Below are 19,526 nucleotides of genomic sequence, written 5' to 3'. Positions count from 1 at the left end.
AGCGCCACTTAGGATATATATTATATTTATATATAGCATTGTTCTAAGATAGGTATTTTGACGAAAATTCGGACTTTTTCTGAAATAACATACCAATTTGTTTTCCATATTTCGATTCTACGACTCAAATTATGCCTAGATATTAAATTTTGTAATTTTGGTGAGAAATTCATGGAGAAATTAAAAAATTTATCTTGGTGCATTCTTTTCAGTTTGCGCCAAGACTAATTCACTTGGCTAACTTCTTAATTTATAGCAACCTATTTTCCTTTCCTTTTTTCATTGTACACGAGCAGAAAAATGGTCGCCGTTTGACACCTTCAAATAATTTTAACAAAGTGCGTAAACTACATGTGGCATTATTATCGAGTATAACAAATATGCAAAATTTCAAAATGCACCAATATGTCAATTCGCTTATATCTTAGGAAATTTTGAATAAAAAACCTCTAATTGCAAGTACCCTTAGACATACATCTACTTTAAGATTATGATAAAAGTTTTACAGCTTATAATTCAAAATGTTTTCCGAAAAAATTATAAAAATTATTTTAAAATATAAATTTTAAAAAGAAATCATCAAAAAATGGGCGAATTGTTATTTGGAAAAATGTGAAAGGAAGAGTAAAAAATGTTTAATGAAAAAAAAGAGATGTTAATAAATATATACCAAATTCAATTAACACGGAGGAGCTGAGATTTTGAAAGCTTATTTTTTTAAAAAACTGCTCTGCTGAATTAAATATGTCTGACACTTGGAAGTTCCAAACAGTAGTATTGTCATTAGTATCCGGCACCTGAGGTTCCAGACACATAAACATTCCCAGGTAGAAGTATTTGTTATTACTATCCTGCACCTGTGGTTCCTGCCCAATAGACGTTCCACACAGAAATATGTTCCTGTAGAACAACTTTCATCCCTGATCTGGCGGTTTGCCAAAAGATCTTCATCCCATTTCCAGATATTCTTGTACAGAATGGACTTGAGCTCGAGAGTGTTAGTTAAATCGTAATCAAAGTGTTGGCTCAAGGAAATAGATTTCCTCCGTTACTAGGAAAACTGAACACTCCTCCAAGGTTGTGTATTCCGAAGAATATGTGAGTGAAATTTTTAAGATTATTTTCCCTCTCTCTTAGTATTCCCAAATGCCATTAGTGGAGCAGTTAATAATGATTTATATTGTTATTACTTATATAAATTAGGTGTTATAGTTAGTAAAATTAAGAAGTGATTTATTATTTCAAGGCCAGTTTTGGGATGTTTAAAATTTGTTTCACCTACTGAGTGAGTCAGAAAATGTTAGTTTCTAATTAACGAGAACCATTTATTTGGAGATTTAAAATATGTTACACCTTCTTAATTTGTGAAAAAGAAATGTTAATTATTAATTTAAAATTTTAATTATTGTAAGCTGAAATTTTGTGTAACAGATGCGATATTTTCATGGTAAAAATATGTGGTAGGGGATACTGAGCAGGTACCCAAGTATTTACTAATAATATAATATATTCAAGAATTTAATAAATGTGTTTGATTTAGAATTTTTAATTGCACTTGTTTTATTTTGTGTGTTAATTTACAGTGGTTTGTCATGTCCCTTCATTTGTTTGAGCCGGGAGGCTTTTAAGAAACATGGAGTTTTATTGAATTGGGGTTATTGACTTTTCCATAGTGGGCTTCACAATGCGCCCTATTGTATTAAACCAATATCATTATACGATTGATAGATATGATATATGATTGTTTATTCGATTGATCTTTGATGATTATGAATTTGATTTTTCTTTGATTTGAGTAATATTTTTTTGTCGCGGCACCAAGCAGTCAGCTTAAAAGATAGTTAAAAAGTAATTTTTTCCTTTTTTCTACGTAACACTTTAGAGACATGGAAAAGACAAGTTAAATTTCGACAATCAGTCCAGTAGAACGGGAGATATCGAACTGTCATGTTATTTTTATTTGTGTTCAGTGTCAATGTGTTCTGTGTACCGCCCAATCAGGATAGCAGTTAGCGGCGCTGACCTCCGTAACGCAGGACCTGTGTTTGAATCCCGAAAAAGGCGTGGATGGTTGTAAATGTATAGTGTCTGTGCGGTATAGGAGCACTCTTAATATGCGGCAAGTCGAAAGCTCTCTCAAGAGCTTGGTGTTAGGGAAAGAGGAGCTCTCCATCAAACTGGAACTGAGCGTACTGTACTAAACGGAAATCGTACTATCGCCTGTATGGTGCTCAAAGCACTTGCGGCAGGCGCGACCTTGCATTCCTTGCAGCCATGAATGCCGTGGGCTTGTTCTTATGTTAATATGAGACAGGTGAGGTAAGTAACAACAACGTGTTGATGTGCAGACGTGAGTATTGAATGTAATTTTTTCTAAATGAACTTTCGTAAAACCTCGAGATATGTTTCTCAATTTATGTCGCATACAAAAGCAATGGTTAAAAAAAGGTTATTGTGAGCCATAATAACTACATGTTGATGTACACTGCGGAAAACAAAGGGTGCACAGTTCTATACTTCCTCTTCTACAGGGCCGATTGACAAAATTCAAATTTCATTTTTCGTCCCTCGGAAGCGCCACTTAGGATATATATTATATTTATATATAGCATTGTTCTAAGATAGGTATTTTGACGAAAATTCGGACTTTTTCTGAAATAACATACCAATTTGTTTTCCATATTTCGATTCTACGACTCAAATTATGCCTAGATATTAAATTTTGTAATTTTGGTGAGAAATTCATGGAGAAATTAAAAAATTTATCTTGGTGCATTCTTTTCAGTTTGCGCCAAGACTAATTCACTTGGCTAACTTCTTAATTTATAGCAACCTATTTTCCTTTCCTTTTTTCATTGTACACGAGCAGAAAAATGGTCGCCGTTTGACACCTTCAAATAATTTTAACAAAGTGCGTAAACTACATGTGGCATTATTATCGAGTATAACAAATATGCAAAATTTCAAAATGCACCAATATGTCAATTCGCTTATATCTTAGGAAATTTTGAATAAAAAACCTCTAATTGCAAGTACCCTTAGACATACATCTACTTTAAGATTATGATAAAAGTTTTACAGCTTATAATTCAAAATGTTTTCCGAAAAAATTATAAAAATTATTTTAAAATATAAATTTTAAAAAGAAATCATCAAAAAATGGGCGAATTGTTATTTGGAAAAATGTGAAAGGAAGAGTAAAAAATGTTTAATGAAAAAAAAGAGATGTTAATAAATATATACCAAATTCAATTAACACGGAGGAGCTGAGATTTTGAAAGCTTATTTTTTTAAAAAACTGCTCTGCTGAATTAAATATGTCTGACACTTGGAAGTTCCAAACAGTAGTATTGTCATTAGTATCCGGCACCTGAGGTTCCAGACACATAAACATTCCCAGGTAGAAGTATTTGTTATTACTATCCTGCACCTGTGGTTCCTGCCCAATAGACGTTCCACACAGAAATATGTTCCTGTAGAACAACTTTCATCCCTGATCTGGCGGTTTGCCAAAAGATCTTCATCCCATTTCCAGATATTCTTGTACAGAATGGACTTGAGCTCGAGAGTGTTAGTTAAATCGTAATCAAAGTGTTGGCTCAAGGAAATAGATTTCCTCCGTTACTAGGAAAACTGAACACTCCTCCAAGGTTGTGTATTCCGAAGAATATGTGAGTGAAATTTTTAAGATTATTTTCCCTCTCTCTTAGTATTCCCAAATGCCATTAGTGGAGCAGTTAATAATGATTTATATTGTTATTACTTATATAAATTAGGTGTTATAGTTAGTAAAATTAAGAAGTGATTTATTATTTCAAGGCCAGTTTTGGGATGTTTAAAATTTGTTTCACCTACTGAGTGAGTCAGAAAATGTTAGTTTCTAATTAACGAGAACCATTTATTTGGAGATTTAAAATATGTTACACCTTCTTAATTTGTGAAAAAGAAATGTTAATTATTAATTTAAAATTTTAATTATTGTAAGCTGAAATTTTGTGTAACAGATGCGATATTTTCATGGTAAAAATATGTGGTAGGGGATACTGAGCAGGTACCCAAGTATTTACTAATAATATAATATATTCAAGAATTTAATAAATGTGTTTGATTTAGAATTTTTAATTGCACTTGTTTTATTTTGTGTGTTAATTTACAGTGGTTTGTCATGTCCCTTCATTTGTTTGAGCCGGGAGGCTTTTAAGAAACATGGAGTTTTATTGAATTGGGGTTATTGACTTTTCCATAGTGGGCTTCACAATGCGCCCTATTGTATTAAACCAATATCATTATACGATTGATAGATATGATATATGATTGTTTATTCGATTGATCTTTGATGATTATGAATTTGATTTTTCTTTGATTTGAGTAATATTTTTTTGTCGCGGCACCAAGCAGTCAGCTTAAAAGATAGTTAAAAAGTAATTTTTTCCTTTTTTCTACGTAACACTTTAGAGACATGGAAAAGACAAGTTAAATTTCGACAATCAGTCCAGTAGAACGGGAGATATCGAACTGTCATGTTATTTTTATTTGTGTTCAGTGTCAATGTGTTCTGTGTACCGCCCAATCAGGATAGCAGTTAGCGGCGCTGACCTCCGTAACGCAGGACCTGTGTTTGAATCCCGAAAAAGGCGTGGATGGTTGTAAATGTATAGTGTCTGTGCGGTATAGGAGCACTCTTAATATGCGGCAAGTCGAAAGCTCTCTCAAGAGCTTGGTGTTAGGGAAAGAGGAGCTCTCCATCAAACTGGAACTGAGCGTACTGTACTAAACGGAAATCGTACTATCGCCTGTATGGTGCTCAAAGCACTTGCGGCAGGCGCGACCTTGCATTCCTTGCAGCCATGAATGCCGTGGGCTTGTTCTTATGTTAATATGAGACAGGTGAGGTAAGTAACAACAACGTGTTGATGTGCAGACGTGAGTATTGAATGTAATTTTTTCTAAATGAACTTTCGTAAAACCTCGAGATATGTTTCTCAATTTATGTCGCATACAAAAGCAATGGTTAAAAAAAGGTTATTGTGAGCCATAATAACTACATGTTGATGTACACTGCGGAAAACAAAGGGTGCACAGTTCTATACTTCCTCTTCTACAGGGCCGATTGACAAAATTCAAATTTCATTTTTCGTCCCTCGGAAGCGCCACTTAGGATATATATTATATTTATATATAGCATTGTTCTAAGATAGGTATTTTGACGAAAATTCGGACTTTTTCTGAAATAACATACCAATTTGTTTTCCATATTTCGATTCTACGACTCAAATTATGCCTAGATATTAAATTTTGTAATTTTGGTGAGAAATTCATGGAGAAATTAAAAAATTTATCTTGGTGCATTCTTTTCAGTTTGCGCCAAGACTAATTCACTTGGCTAACTTCTTAATTTATAGCAACCTATTTTCCTTTCCTTTTTTCATTGTACACGAGCAGAAAAATGGTCGCCGTTTGACACCTTCAAATAATTTTAACAAAGTGCGTAAACTACATGTGGCATTATTATCGAGTATAACAAATATGCAAAATTTCAAAATGCACCAATATGTCAATTCGCTTATATCTTAGGAAATTTTGAATAAAAAACCTCTAATTGCAAGTACCCTTAGACATACATCTACTTTAAGATTATGATAAAAGTTTTACAGCTTATAATTCAAAATGTTTTCCGAAAAAATTATAAAAATTATTTTAAAATATAAATTTTAAAAAGAAATCATCAAAAAATGGGCGAATTGTTATTTGGAAAAATGTGAAAGGAAGAGTAAAAAATGTTTAATGAAAAAAAAGAGATGTTAATAAATATATACCAAATTCAATTAACACGGAGGAGCTGAGATTTTGAAAGCTTATTTTTTTAAAAAACTGCTCTGCTGAATTAAATATGTCTGACACTTGGAAGTTCCAAACAGTAGTATTGTCATTAGTATCCGGCACCTGAGGTTCCAGACACATAAACATTCCCAGGTAGAAGTATTTGTTATTACTATCCTGCACCTGTGGTTCCTGCCCAATAGACGTTCCACACAGAAATATGTTCCTGTAGAACAACTTTCATCCCTGATCTGGCGGTTTGCCAAAAGATCTTCATCCCATTTCCAGATATTCTTGTACAGAATGGACTTGAGCTCGAGAGTGTTAGTTAAATCGTAATCAAAGTGTTGGCTCAAGGAAATAGATTTCCTCCGTTACTAGGAAAACTGAACACTCCTCCAAGGTTGTGTATTCCGAAGAATATGTGAGTGAAATTTTTAAGATTATTTTCCCTCTCTCTTAGTATTCCCAAATGCCATTAGTGGAGCAGTTAATAATGATTTATATTGTTATTACTTATATAAATTAGGTGTTATAGTTAGTAAAATTAAGAAGTGATTTATTATTTCAAGGCCAGTTTTGGGATGTTTAAAATTTGTTTCACCTACTGAGTGAGTCAGAAAATGTTAGTTTCTAATTAACGAGAACCATTTATTTGGAGATTTAAAATATGTTACACCTTCTTAATTTGTGAAAAAGAAATGTTAATTATTAATTTAAAATTTTAATTATTGTAAGCTGAAATTTTGTGTAACAGATGCGATATTTTCATGGTAAAAATATGTGGTAGGGGATACTGAGCAGGTACCCAAGTATTTACTAATAATATAATATATTCAAGAATTTAATAAATGTGTTTGATTTAGAATTTTTAATTGCACTTGTTTTATTTTGTGTGTTAATTTACAGTGGTTTGTCATGTCCCTTCATTTGTTTGAGCCGGGAGGCTTTTAAGAAACATGGAGTTTTATTGAATTGGGGTTATTGACTTTTCCATAGTGGGCTTCACAATGCGCCCTATTGTATTAAACCAATATCATTATACGATTGATAGATATGATATATGATTGTTTATTCGATTGATCTTTGATGATTATGAATTTGATTTTTCTTTGATTTGAGTAATATTTTTTTGTCGCGGCACCAAGCAGTCAGCTTAAAAGATAGTTAAAAAGTAATTTTTTCCTTTTTTCTACGTAACACTTTAGAGACATGGAAAAGACAAGTTAAATTTCGACAATCAGTCCAGTAGAACGGGAGATATCGAACTGTCATGTTATTTTTATTTGTGTTCAGTGTCAATGTGTTCTGTGTACCGCCCAATCAGGATAGCAGTTAGCGGCGCTGACCTCCGTAACGCAGGACCTGTGTTTGAATCCCGAAAAAGGCGTGGATGGTTGTAAATGTATAGTGTCTGTGCGGTATAGGAGCACTCTTAATATGCGGCAAGTCGAAAGCTCTCTCAAGAGCTTGGTGTTAGGGAAAGAGGAGCTCTCCATCAAACTGGAACTGAGCGTACTGTACTAAACGGAAATCGTACTATCGCCTGTATGGTGCTCAAAGCACTTGCGGCAGGCGCGACCTTGCATTCCTTGCAGCCATGAATGCCGTGGGCTTGTTCTTATGTTAATATGAGACAGGTGAGGTAAGTAACAACAACGTGTTGATGTGCAGACGTGAGTATTAAATGTAATTTTTTTCTATATTCCATGTATATATATGTGTTACCGTGAAAGACCGAAATTGGAGAATGTCGACTTTCACCGGAGAATGTCAACATTCACCAAATACGTCAGTGAAAGATCGAATATTTCTTTACATTCTTGTACATTCGGACCCTCACCGGTGTATGTCAACAATCACAGATATGCTCTGGTGTAGGTCGAAAAGAGAGGAGTATATGTACACGCTGGCCATTCCAAAAGGAAGTGTTCCACAAATAAATGCAGTTGTAAAAGCAAGGGCCTTTTGTGCAATTCAAAGTGTCATAATAGTTTAAGTAGTTGCAATAAATAAGATTTGAATCACATAATTTGGTAAGTTTATAACTTCTATTATTTTCCTTTTCTCATTTTGAATGTACTGTGTGTTTTAAGTTCTTATGTTCTTAAGTTCTTATTCCGAGTCTCAAGTGCGTTTTTTCGCGAATGAATTACAGAGAAGGAAATATAATATTATTATATGTTCAACATTCACCATTAGTACATGGTGAATGTCGACATTGACCAGTGTAAGTCAGAAATAAGAGTATTTGGAAAATATTTCGGACATACACCAAGCGACTATGTGAATGTTGACATTCACCGGTGAAAGTCGACATTCTCCAGATTTCGGTGTTTCACCGTAACACATATACATATATATGTCAAATAAAATATAATTATGTCCACATTTTATCTCATAAGGAAGAGCGAAGGCTCTTTTTTGTTGCCAAAGATATCTTTTAGCTTTTTAACTCCTAATGTCAGTAATATGCTAATTTATTCCACTGTAAAATTTTACATGTTTGAAATATATATTTATGCCTTCTTGCTGTTAAAATGGTCAATTCATCATTAGTACATGGTGAATATCGACATTGACCGGGGTAAGTCAGAAATAAGAGTATTTGGAAAATATTTCGGACATACAACAAGCGACTATGTGAATGTTGACATTCACCGGTGAAAGTCGACATTCTCCAGATTTCGGTGTTTCACCGTAACACATATACATATATATGTCAAATAAAATATAATTATGTCCACATTTTATCTCATAAGGAAGAGCGAAGGCCCTTTTCTGTTGCCAAGGATATCTTTTAGCTTTTTAACTCCTAATGTCAGTAATATGCTAATTTATTCCACTGTAAAATTTTACATGTTTGAAATATATATTTATGCCTTCTTGCTGTTAAAATGGTCAATTCACCATTAGTACATGGTGAATGTCGGGTAAGTCAGAAATAAGAGTATTTGGAAAATATTTCGGACATGCACCAAGCGACTATGTGAATGTTGACATTCACCGGTTAAAGTCGACATTCTCCAGATTTCGGTGTTTCACCGTAACATATATATATCACAATATTCAAAACACCTTCCTTGTAGTTTACGTGAGTATTAAAAGGTTTATTTTACAGTAGCAGAAGTAGTATATTTTACGAGAGTATTACAGAAGAAATTTAAAGCGGAAATATCACTAAGCAAGCAATTATTTTGTTTTCCAATCTAGAATAGTTTGCAAGTATCAATACTTATTTTATTCTACGTAGTTTTACATCGTCATATTATGCTACAAGAGCATTTTCAGCAGTATATGTGCTAGATATTATTGTTATTAGAGGAATTTTCAAGCACGACTATTTCTTATTCTGGACAGTTTTACGTAGTCAACACAAGCACAATAAGCCCAATTTATTTACATAAGCACTATTTATGTGGTTCTTTGATACCATAATTCATTGTTTCCCAGATGTTTTAGGCTAATGACCCATGCAGGTAATCTCAATTTATCTTGATTCACGTATGTCGCGTGGCACCGAAAAACAAAAGGAAGAAAATGATTCCTAGAAGAAAATAATGTATTGATAAAACAATAATAAATATTTTATACGTACTACAAATTTTCTACGCTACATGTATGATTATTTTATCAAATGACCTTTTAAAAACAATTTTTGTTGAAAAAACTGGGGACTTCTGCTTTTCATTAATTAACGTAAGCATATCGGAAAAGATAACTGTACAGAATGTCCTTTACATCGTGCCTACTTTAGTCAGCAAATAAAAATTTAATTATATACATTCAGTAACATTGGAATTGAAAACACAGCAATTTTGTGATGCGTGCTTGAAGGAACCATTTGTGGATAAATTAGTTTTTAACTGTTTGAAAGTATAATGATGGTTAAAATTCCTCTATGGAAGTTTCGTGCTTTAAAAATATGATTAATATTTGCTTTTTTCAATTACTCCTTCTTGCTTTATGGAGTTTAATCAAAAAACTTTTTATTGTTTCCTTGATAAAGATAAATTGGTAAACTTATTTTTGTGTCATAACTCCCATAATGCACTCTTCTTTTTATTTAGGAAACGCAGAAAAAAAGAAAGTATAAATAAAATTTTAAATGATTTATTTTTTAGAATTACTGACTAAATGTTTATGTGCTGACGTCTTTCAAGATGCACAAAAATTAGATATGAATGGACAACTGAAATTATATATACTGAAATATATTGCTTGAATATATACTGAGATATACTAGGGCATTTCGAAAAGTAAAGATACACCTTACGCCAGAGAAAAAGAAAAGTTTTGGTGAGCAAGTTGGCAACACAGGTGTTAACCTTGAACCGTTAGCTTTCTCCTCGCGGTCGTTCGGCTCTGGTTGGAGTAGGTCGTGTTTAAAATGGCTGCGCCGATTCAGAATCCCGCCGAATGCAAAGTGTGCTCCGTCATACGTTTTCTTCATGCAAAAGATCAGCGACCAGCGGATATTCACAAAGAAATTGTTTCTGTATATGGGAACATTATGAATCGACAAAATGTAACGAAATGGTGTCGTCATTTCTCTGAAGGTAGGACCGATGTTCATGACGAACAAAGAACAGGTCGGCCATCTATAGTCTCTGATGCCCTTCTTCAGAGAACAGAGGAAGCCATTCGTGCGAAGAGACGTCTCAAATTGAGAGAATTTCATCACATCATACCGGAAGTGTCAATGACAACTCTTTATGAAGTTGTGACTGTCAAGTTAGGGTACAGGAAATTGTATGCGCCCTGGGTTCCAACACGCGGCAACCTTCAATGACTGTGGGATACAAAGGCTTGTGCACCGACTTAACAAATGTTTGGATAACTGGGGTGATTATGTCGAAAAATAATAAATAATCCAGTTAATAAGATGTAACTGACGTTTTCTAAATAAATGTTTTTTTTTTAAGGAATACGAGCCATTGTATCTTTACTTTTCGAAATGCCATCGTATATGGAGTTGGTACTAATATTTTCTTCACTTTCTTCATTTTTAATTTGCCGTTCTACGGATAAAAAGCAATAATCGTAAATCCCTTTGAAAAACTTTTTTTTTGGAATCTTTGAGCCATGATTTGAGATTTTTTCCCCTCCTTTTTCGTGGTAATGGATGGATTTCTTTTTATTGCAGTCATTTAAATAAGCCCAAAATTCATGTATTGGGATAACATTTTCCCAATTTTGACCGGATATACATTTTTGGATATCGTGGAGAAAGATGATGCGTATCATGTTTTTTTATCATGTTCTTTTTAAGATACAAATTAGCAGTAATCACTTTGTTTGCAACCGACGTAGAGCATTTTTATAATTTTGCAATTGGACATTGATCTGGCGAATTTTCTTTTAGCATTAAAGATCTCACCTTTGCAACATCCGAAACATTCCGTTTTGTTACTTAGATATGTATTTGGAATAGTTTTTTCACTTGTAGCCAAACTTAGACGTTTATACCTTTCTTGTTGACATCTCATCTACCGTAGATTTCGAAAATCTACGCCTTTCACAGCTTTTCTAATATCTAAATTCGAGTAATTTTCTTCGGAATGACCACAGACGTAGTCTTCTATTCATTGCTTCCTTACATCGCCATTTTGCATAAAACAAACTGTCAAGTAGCGGACGATAACTTATAATTTCAAAAATATAGTTTGAGTGAAACAAAAATGTCAAGCAGATGATGTTTTTATAACAGAACAAAATCGTCTAAAACATAGGCGAACAGCTTTTGTATTTTTAAGTGAAAACTACAGATTTATGATTTTCATGGACATTGTCTTTATATATAAAGAAGAATGTCTGTGTGTTTGTTCGCGATTAACTTCGTCACTACTACAGCTATCGTCACCAAACTTCCTACGGTTCTTTTCTGGGTACTGGGAAAGGTCGACGTCCACTTTTTCCAAAAAATAAAATAAAATAAAAAAATAAAAAAATCTGAAAGGTTTTAGATTTTAAATTACTTCCAAAGGGGCGTTTATTTAACGTTTTGTGTGTTACCTTCATTTATCAAATATCATGTTCCTTGCACTTAAACCATAAAATTCAATTCGATAGCAATGTCGCAAAATAATTTTAAAATGAGGCTATCTTTAGAATTTCCAATACACAGTTCCGCGCGCTGGAGATTCAAAAAGGTTTTCTTCCCCGTGTAGAGTGTTGCCATTGCTCGCTTGGAAATCCTTGAGTTTGTTAATCAAAAATTCGTTAAAGGTTTACAAAATATGAAATCGATCATAAAACAAATTCCAAATTTCAAATTAGGTCTTCCACACGCCCATATTCGTAGGAGGATCACGTCATTCAAAATTCGATGGCTTTATGTACCGTTGTTTTATCACAATGCGAGAAATAGACATACATTTACGCAGATTTTTCATTATTTAATTTTTTCAAATATAATGCAGGATTCTAACATTTGGTGGCAACAGTTTGAAAAGTGAAACGGACATTTATAGTGATTCAACGCGAAATCGCGAAAGGAAAACAATAGGCCTTCAGGGACAAAGCCCCTTTGGACTTAAAAAAAAAAAAAAGAAAGAAAAAGCTAAAATCCGAGATATTAATTAAAATCTCTGAAAATTCTACTTTTTGCCTTCATTTTTCCGAGTGGCAACAGTCTCGCACGCTGGAGATAAAAGTCTGTTTTATTTCGAGAAGTGTTGCCACTGCTAGCTTACAAATCGTTCACATATTCTTACGACTTTAATTCACCCGAGATATTAATTAAAACCCCTTCATTTTGCTCTCATTTTTCTGAGCGGTAACAGTCTCACGCGTTGGAGTTAAAAATGCTCCATTTCGAAAAGTATTGCTGCTGCTGGCTTTCAGATCGTAGAGTTTGTTAATCAAACGTTTGTCAGTTTTGCAAAATCTACACATATAGGAAGAAGAATATCTGTTTGTATGTTTGTTCGCGTTATTGATTTCTGATCAATTTGATCTTTTTTGCCACATTTAATCGACTAAAATTGAATATAAGTGAAATATTGGATTGAGCTCTAGCTTTTACTATTAGAAAGACTAAAAAGATTAAAACCAGCGTGCCATTGTTACTGATATAATAAGAGAGCATTAGTTTATTTTTCCATCGAAATTGTTTATGTGGGTTCCATATCGCATCAGACTGAAAAATGTATGACTATGAATCGTATTTTTGCGAATCGTTACGTCCTCTCTGTTGTTACGCAACACAGTTACGCAACTCGTCGTTACGTCTCTATCGTCAGGTACTTCCGCTAGTACTATATAAAATATAAGTTAATAATTGGATAAACAGTTTCGCGAATCCGACAAAACATAATTATGATAAAGCTGATTATAAAATACTAGAAAGCCCGGCGGTCATACGAAATGACCGCTGTTCTAGATATTATAAATTGTAATTAAAATGATTTGTGCAAAGGTGTCTGCTAATTTAAACTGAATTACCCAGGGTAGGCGGCGAGGACGCCCCTTTGCTTACTGCCCCAAGGGGTTTCCCCCTTCTACTTGCTTAATTGCTTAACGTAGAGTGCAATGAAGGAAACCACTGGCGGTACATTTCTTAAGAGCCACCGCTAGCTCAATAAATAAAAGAGATTTAAATAATGAAATGTTAATTCACATGTCAAAGATCTCTTTGTACACAACATTTCTTGGGTAGATCTTTCCATCATTTGTAAGCTCGCCTTGCAGACAGAGGACCATCCATTATTTTTAATTTTACGTCCGTTCTTTCACGAACTCTTGAACAGCCAACTTAAAGTTGACCGTGTCCAAATGCAGCTTCAGGTAAAAAAACGCCAACACGCTTAAGCGTTTGGCCCTGAGACTTATGGATGGTCATAACAAAGACAAGTTTTACAGGAAATTGGCTACATCTCAATTGAAACGGCAACCCTGTGCCGTGGCAACTTCACCCCATTGGCTAGTACAGTTACGCAAGCAACCAATGAACTATCGGCGACAAACAGGCACTTAAGCCATATATATATATATATATATATATATGGGGTAAAATAACATCCTTTCCTCCGAAACGGCTGGCTTCCGGTCTTGGCGAAGCACACCGTTGGATTCCGCAGGTCCGTTACATGCCATTTTGACCATTCGCGTCTTCTTGAGACATTAATTAGCCGAGATATGAATTAAAAACTAATTTTTCTCGTACGTTTTCCCTACATTTTCTACTTTCTTGGGTTTTCCCTATTAGAGGGATTTGGCTACGTGCCAAATTCTTTCTTCTCGAATATCTACGGAACGGCGCCGAGTTGAAATTCAAGATGCGTATCCTCGGATTCCAAAAAATTCTCCGAATCCATCAATACCATTCTCATCTTCGTACGACTTTAATCGGTCGAGATAATAATTAAAAACTCCGGAAACGTTAATTTCCGCGCTTATTTTTCCTAGTGGCAACAATAAACTGTCGGCGACACACACTTTAGCCGCTTAAATATATAAAGATGATTTGGACTGAAACTTTCTTTCTTACCACATATACTTCTTCATATATGTCTTTTCAATATATTCCTGCAAAATCCCGTGAGGATTCACTCTGCCTTTGGTCTTGGAAAAAACCTCTAAGTGCCAACCTACCACGATTGATGGACTAGGGAAAGTAGTGGAAGAAGAATCCTGAAAAAATTACAAAACTTCCTTACGAGGAAGGAATTACAAAAATTACAAAAATCCCTTACAAAATTACGAGGAAACATTATAGTCCAGAAAAAAGGCTAACATATTGAATATGGAAAAAAAAATACTTTAAACTTCACCGAAATCGTTCTAAAAATGTGTATATATCAGCTGTATATGCTCTCACTTAAACTACTGACTACCATAACCTCTATATTCCAGGCATTACAGTGTAATTTTAGGATCTCGATTAGTGTTCAATGAAGTTGCGGTTCTATTTCCTTAATGGTCCAAAGAGGCAGTTTGCTCAGAAGGACTATAATTGCGTGGATTCACTATAAATGGCGAATCATTTTTCAAATTGTTGCCAACCAATATCAGAGCCCTGTGTTATATTTAAAGAAATTAAATAATGAAGAATCTGCATAAATGTATGTATGTTTCTCGCATTGTGATAAAACGACGGTACCTAGAGCCATCCAATTCTGAATAACGTAATCCTCCACCGAATATGGGCATATGGAAGACCAAATTTGGAATTTGTTTTATTATCTATTTCATATTTTGTCGAAATTTAACGAATTTTTGATTAACAAACTCAGTGATTTAAAAGCAAGCAAATGGCAACACTGTACGGGGAAAAACAATTTATCTCCAGCGCGCGAGACTGCATATCGGAAATTCTAAAATTATGATTATTTAAAAATTATTTTGTCGTATTGCTTTTGAACTTAATTCTACAGTGTAAGTGCGAATAATAACATGATATTTAGTAAATAAAGGTAACCCACAAAACGTAAAAAAAAAAAAAAAAAAAGCCGCTTGTTGAGAGATTTGTTATCGTATTAAAAGGGGGTAATTTTTCTGGGAACAAACATTCACAGTTGCTCCAAAGCATTGCTGTCCCATTTATATTAGCTGAGATAATATACGAAATTTATAATATGCCCTGAGATATTTCGCTTAAGAGATTTTTTGGTAGTCTGTTTGTTTAATAGCTTTGATCTTTTGGCACTGAATAAGATCGGGGATGAAAGGATATTTATTCGAATAGCAGTGGAAAATTTTGTTTCTAACTGAAAGCGTTTTCTTGTTCTTTTTCTTCCTCTTCCTAGTACTAGATTTCATTTATTAATGACCTTCTCGTGTCATTGCATTTTTCGCCTAGTGTCCTGAGATGCAACATTTATTTCTTTCTCCTTTACTGTCATTAGAATAAAACAGTTTTGACTTGCTAACATTTTTGACGTCTCTTAATTTTTCTAACCTTTGATGCTGTTCTTTGAACGATGCTGCAGCTTTCGTTTACACAAGTCATATTCGGTGAATAAAAATATCGCAGACCCCCTTTTTTAAAATTTTTCTTTAAATTTAAAAAAGCCTTTTTTTAAAATCTTAATTTAAAATAGTAGAAATCATGCCAAGTAGTTTTTGAAGATTTCTGAAGCTTAAGGAGAAACAAAATTTAAATCGTTTTCAAATCGCTTTTATATAACACCCACTTCATAAACCTTTTACTTTCCCTCATTGGGTTCTTTTGCAGTTAAATGACAATATTGGGCGGTAAATGTTCTTTTAATTAGGTTTATAAAGTATAACCAGCGCTGGAAGATATACGATTCGAATCCCGGGCAGACGTAGTTGATTTTTTACGTTTCTAACTCCATCAAAATCATAATGTCTGTATAGTGGAGTCGGAATTAAAATATGGTTTATAATTATTCATCACCACCTGGAATTTCTGGACTCGGTCGTTCTTTATGTGGGGAAGAATGTCAGGAATTATTGTATTTCCCTCTTCCATGCTTTTGTGCTGTAAGTGGTAACACATCCTGCTATCGGCATGTCTCTATAGTTTAATTGTACTTTTCGAATGGCAACTGCTTGACGTTCAAAGAATTAAACTAATTTCGTATCAAATTAAAGTACAAGTATTTTTTAAGAATTCTGTTTTGAAACTGCTATTTATTTCTTATTTCAAAAACTTTCTTGCCTTTTTAGCCCAAACGGGCAATTTGCTGAGGAGGACTATTAATTTCGTTTTGGCATTTTGCGCTGGTTCTCTTTGAAAAATATTTCACTTTTCAAATTGTTGCCACCAAATATTACTGCCCTGTGTTATATTTAAAGAAATTAAAGAATGAAGAATCTGCTTGAATGTATGTATGTTTCTCGCACTATTAAAAAAAGGACGATACCTACAGACAGCCAATTTTGAGCAACGTAGTCCTCCACTCGAATTAGGGCATCTGGAAGTCTGAATTTGGAATTTGCGTTACTACCTGTTTCATATTTTGTAAAACTTTAACGAATTTTTATTAACAAATTCAACTATTCCAAATGGAGTAATGGCAACACTGTAAGAAAAAAAAAATATTTTTATCTCCACCGCGCGAGACTATTCATCGGAAATTCTAAAAGTATGCTGCTTTTTTTGTGATACTGCTGTTGAATTGAGTTTTGTGGTTTAAGTGCGAAGAACGTGATATTTAATAAATAAAGGTAGTACATAAGACGTTAAAAAAAAAGCCTCTTTAGACCTAATATAAAATTTGAAAGCTTTAAAATTTTTTGTAATTTTCATGTGTGATTCAAAGGGTAGTTTCTTTATCTTGTTGCTTTTCCAGTGGTGGTTAAAATTACTGTAACGATTTTTCCTGTACAATTTTACTTACATTTACTATATTCTTGTGACTATAGTCTCAATGTTCTTTAATAAGGAACTTTCTGTTACTATTAACCAAAAAAGGCATAATTTTAGTAATAAACGCGCTTAATATGCCGGTAACTTTGCATTAGAGATTACAGTAAGATTAATATGCCGGTAACTTTGCATTAGAGATTACGGTAACTTTGCATTAGAGATTACAGTAAGTTGCAATTTACAGTAAGTTTCACCTCGATGTGAGCATTTCTGGCTTCACATCAGTCAATTTACAGTATGTAAAAACGTTAGCCCATCATTTAGGTTAAAATAACAAGTCGAACAAAGATTAATTTAGAAGTCAAATGACAAAAATCGATGTTACACTCGCACATTTTCGAGGAGTAGTTTCGATGGTTTTACGGAACCATTAACCTCAACTGCCAGAGTGCAAATAAATGAGATAAGATTTGGTGATAATACTAGCTGGACAAGTGTTAAGCTACTGGCGCCATCTAATGATGAGCAAGAAAACTAAGACATAATTTATTTAAATATCCTCCTTTAGGGTCGTTAACTAGAACCGAAAGATTATTTTGAATGTGGAAGGCCTCTAGAAAGCCTAATTCACCAATGTAAGATTTTTTTTGAATAATTTTGGATGTAGAAAAATGGAAAGTGTGATTTTCGGACCAACAGTGCTGGGCAACCGAGGACTTCTGTGTTTTCCCCCCTAACATATGCACTTGTTATGCACTTTTTTTGCCCTTTGGCGGCTGAGGAAGATGGTTAGGTAAAACCAGTCCTGGAAAATTTGCAAATAGAACGCTGATTTTTGTTGTTTGACTTCTAAATTACGTTAGCCCATCATTTTAGAACTTTAAATTTATATATAATACATTCACTGTTATAATACAATAAATTCTTGTTATTGAAAGGTGTCTGAAGAAAGTTCCTCTCACGATAGAACATACTTATTTATGCCTCTGCAAATAATTTATAGCATTCTTTGTATGACTGAGACGCCCCATATATTTAACTCTGAAATTCTGATTGAAAAATTATTTTATGCATTGCTTTGTAAATTGATTTACGCTGGTTTTGCACTAAAATCATCATTTGGGCAAAGACATGATAAATCTTCGGATGCAGTTTATCTTGTAAAATATTGCTTTTGTTTTAAAACGCTATTTAAATTCTAATGATCTTGTCTGAAATTTATTATACTACTTTATACTAGCTTCCTTTTTTGTTCTTAACATTATGTTCTCAGTGCAGGTATGATATACACTTACAAATTAATCTCTCTATGTATACAAATTAATTTTGAACTATTAAATATGTAATGTTTATAAGATATAAAATTGGGAAGAAAATTACTAACTTAATTGACAATAAGCTTCTCTGATTTTAATTTACATACATCACCTTTCAAAAATCCGTACTGCACCATTTACGTCATCACTTTTATCTGCGATCATGTCAGCTTTTATCCAATTACTATTTAAAACCGAAAAAAAGGAAACGAGCTCATAAATACTTCAGCTGTTTTATGGGCACTTACTTTTTTCCCTGTCATCTTTCGTAAGCACTAACTGCTTGCCAACTTCACCAGTTGTCTAAAAAGGTAATTTGGTTTATATAATATTGTGGAATGCCGATTCCGCACAATTTGCTGTGTTAGTTAGAAAGCTATGTCTTAATAGATTAATCGTCAAGTAATAAAGTTAATCTGCGATTATCCATTTACTTGTGGTTCTTACAAAATTCCGTTTAGTTAATACTCCAGCAGTATGTTTGCCACTTCTATCACTTTTCCGGCTATGACATTCAGAGTGAATTGGAGTATTCTTCTCTCCTCAGTTTAATCTTTGAATGTATCGGTTCTCAAAAAGTATTCTAGAGTTATTAGGTTGTTTTGAAGCAGGAGACTTGCAAAATGTTCAATGCCCTCTCTGGGATTCGAACCTGGACCTCTCGAATGTGCGTCGAGTGTGCTAACATTTCCACCACGAAGGCATGCTGGAAGGGGAGAGAGAATAAACTGTTTTTTTTTGTTTTTGGTGTTTACTTTTGTCTGAATGTTTGCATTTGTCCTTTTCTTTCACTTATGTTTTAGCCCAAAAGGTGTTACCCCAGAAGGGCTAATAAATTCGTTTTGGCATTTTGCGTTAGTTCACTATAAATTCCGGTTCACTTTTCAAATTGTTGCCACCCAATATTAGAACAATGTGTTACATTTAAAGAAATTAAATAATGAAGGATGTGCATAAATGTATATATGTTTCTCGCATTGTGATGAAACAACAGTACCTAGAGCCATCCAATTTTGAATAACGTAATCTTCCTCTGAATGTGGGCGTTTGGAAGCCCGAATTTGAAATTTGTTTTATTATCGATATCATACTTTCTAAATTTTAACGAATTT

General features: G+C 33.7%; 1 protein-coding gene across 1 annotated transcript in view; it reads left to right on the top strand.

Annotated features, from left to right (window-relative positions):
* The window catches only part of Trpm (transient receptor potential cation channel, subfamily M), a 1,045,900-nt gene that overhangs the window by 871,245 nt on the left and 155,129 nt on the right, over positions 1 to 19,526 (top strand). The gene's annotated exons all lie outside the window — the stretch shown is intronic.

Source organism: Stegodyphus dumicola, chromosome 4 (genome assembly GCF_044657685.1).
Source record: "Stegodyphus dumicola isolate Sdum_Otavi_A_Nest chromosome 4, ASM4465768v1".
Classification (NCBI taxonomy): Eukaryota; Metazoa; Arthropoda; class Arachnida; order Araneae; family Eresidae; genus Stegodyphus; species Stegodyphus dumicola.
The sequence above is the reverse complement of the archived record's forward strand: the minus strand, read 5'-3'. Positions and strand labels throughout refer to the sequence as shown.